Below are 2,651 nucleotides of genomic sequence, written 5' to 3'. Positions count from 1 at the left end.
GAAGGAATTTATAAAAACAGTGGATAATGTTTACTGAGATTTAGGACAAGTCAAACACTCGAAGTGCTCTACATATTTTTATCTCATTTAATCCTCATAAACTCCTAAGCCTTTAGGAGAATTAATATTCTCATTTAACAAGTGAAAAAACACAGGCTTAGAAGTATGTTGTTGTTATACATCATTAAGTCAGAATTTACTAAGAGCTGAATCTCCAGTGGCTTTTCAGAGGCAGTCAATAAGCATGGGAAGAAATTACCCATCTTTCTTCCAAGAAGCTGACTGTGGATTGGAACTGCTTGCCTTTGGACTGGCAATGAAATGCCTTACCATTCAGTCACCAGAATACATTTAGGATTAATAATTTCTCTCACAATGTGGGGACCAGAGTTTCAACATCATAGAAGTCTTGGATTCAGCTTGAAGCAAAGGCCTCTACTGCCAGATACTTGAGAAAGTAAACAGCCAGAAAGGCACTATATGGAGTGAGGTGAGAAACGTACACCTTCTCTCTAGAAAAGGACTCAAATCCAAAATAGAATTAGGATGAAGAGCTGAACACTGGTAGTGGGTTGACTTCAATCCAACCATCTGTCTAATAATTTGTCATCATTTAAAGGCCATTTCCTCTGCACCTGCATCCAGGATCCTGTTTTAATGACCCCAAAGTTTGTCCCCCAACTCAGGCAACCCACCTGTGAATCATTTCCCATCTTGAGATGCCTTTAGGGCTGAATAGGCTTGAGCCAAACAGAAGCCGGGTTAATGGGCCCCAGATATATTCAGTTCTTTTTTATTGGCTTGCATACAATAATTTGTGTACATTGTGTTTCATTCATGTACATTGTAGATTTTTGTTTGTTTGTGTGTTTTTTTAGCAAAACAAGTGAGAAAGTTTTATTAAGGTGATAGGACAGGCATAGTTAATGAAAGTTAAGCCACACAAAAGAGTTAAAAGTGAAAAAGAAAGAATAAGGAAAGGGGTAAAGGATCTTTTGTAAGACAGGGATAAACATATACCTTACAGCATGCTATCAGCAAAAAAAGAAAGAGAGAAAGACTGGCCCCTCAGATGGGCACTGCTTTTTTTTTTTTTTCTTTTCTTCTGTCGCCCTTATTTATTGTTCAACATTTAGATGTGTAGGAAGTAATTGAAAGAACCTTGGCTTGGTTTATACCTGCCTTTGCTAACATCAATGAGAGGTGTTTTGCCAACTAGTGTCATTGTGAACCACACAGCCCCTTCTGGGTTCAAAGATTACCTTTCCAATTCATCTTTCCCTTCACATTCTGACAACCCTCTCTTAGCTAAAGCCACTGCCACTGCTCAGGTAGACACCCTGCATCACTTCCTTTACTGACTCCAATCTCGTAAGACTTGGTTGTGTGATTGACTGGGGAGAATGTCTACCTCTTAGTGTTAACATCTTTTGGCACCTGCTGGAAGTAGTATAGTCTTGGTACAAGTGTAATAATTTTCTTTTCATTTCCTGGGAGACCTCAGCCCTCTTCTGGATATTGTGCTTTATATAATCTTTCACTTACATTGTGTTTCATATGTATTGTATTTTAGAAAATTAATTACTACTGATCAAGGAGCAAAGAGGAAGATTGAAATGTGGTGTAAGGCAAAACTATGGACTTCAGATATATTTTATGGTATTCCGGTGGTTGAAACTTAAAAATTGTTAGTAATAGCTGAATGTCTGTGAGAATATTTTACTACATTTTGAAAAGCCTTCAGAAACAAATTTAATCTCCTCCTTTGATTCTTATTTATTTGGGCAGATTCGTATTTATTTGGGCAGAGATTCCACTGGTTCCAGGGAAGCTTGTAATCACCATAGATGCAGATAGCCAGCCCTGGTTTTCCCATGGTTCCACTGGATGAGTTTGAACCAACAAATCTTTCCATTATCAGCTGATTATAGAAAGTCCACATCACTTAGGAACTTCCATGGTCAAAGTATTTTTGTAATATATATTTACATTTTTTAGATTTAGCAGATTATTGGTATTATGTACCATTAAGTTGGACCCAATTTATAGTTGGCTCTTCAGTGGGTTTCCAGAGGCAGTAATTGCACAGGAGGACATTGACTTGTCTTTCTCCTAAGAAACGGCTGGTGAATTCAAACTCTGTGTCCTTCGATTGACAGCACAAGTACTTTTCACTAAACCACCACAAGCTCCCTTGTTTAAAAAGTTGTTGTTGTTGTTGATTGCCTTCAAGTCGAATACGACTCATAGCAACCCTATGAACAAAAGGCTTTTGAAGTCCCTCTACAACTACCAGCATTTATCAAAGTTCATAGAGTTTTTGGAGGTGTGTTATGTAGGAAGTGGTAAAGGTAGAGAGAGAAAAAAAACAAAGCAATTTAAAAAATTGTCACCTTAAAACTTGCATACTAGGTATTGTTGTTGTTTGCTTTTGAGTCAGAAACCACTCAGCTGACTCTCTAGCGAATGTTCAGAGGCAGTGAATTGTAAGGGATATTACTATCCTTTTTCCACAGGGCAGCTGGTGGATCTCAACTGCATTCATTTGGGATTACAGCACAACTTCTTACCACTAGGTATACCAGAGCTCCCCACTAGATATTGTTGTTATGTGCCGTTAAGTTGCCCATGATTCATAGCAACCCTATGTA

The sequence above is a fragment of the Elephantulus edwardii genome, unplaced genomic scaffold (assembly GCF_000299155.1).
Source record: "Elephantulus edwardii isolate Elephantulus edwardi_28Jun2011 unplaced genomic scaffold, EleEdw1.0 scaffold00220, whole genome shotgun sequence".
Classification (NCBI taxonomy): domain Eukaryota; kingdom Metazoa; phylum Chordata; class Mammalia; order Macroscelidea; family Macroscelididae; genus Elephantulus; species Elephantulus edwardii.
This window is presented reverse-complemented; position numbering follows the sequence as displayed.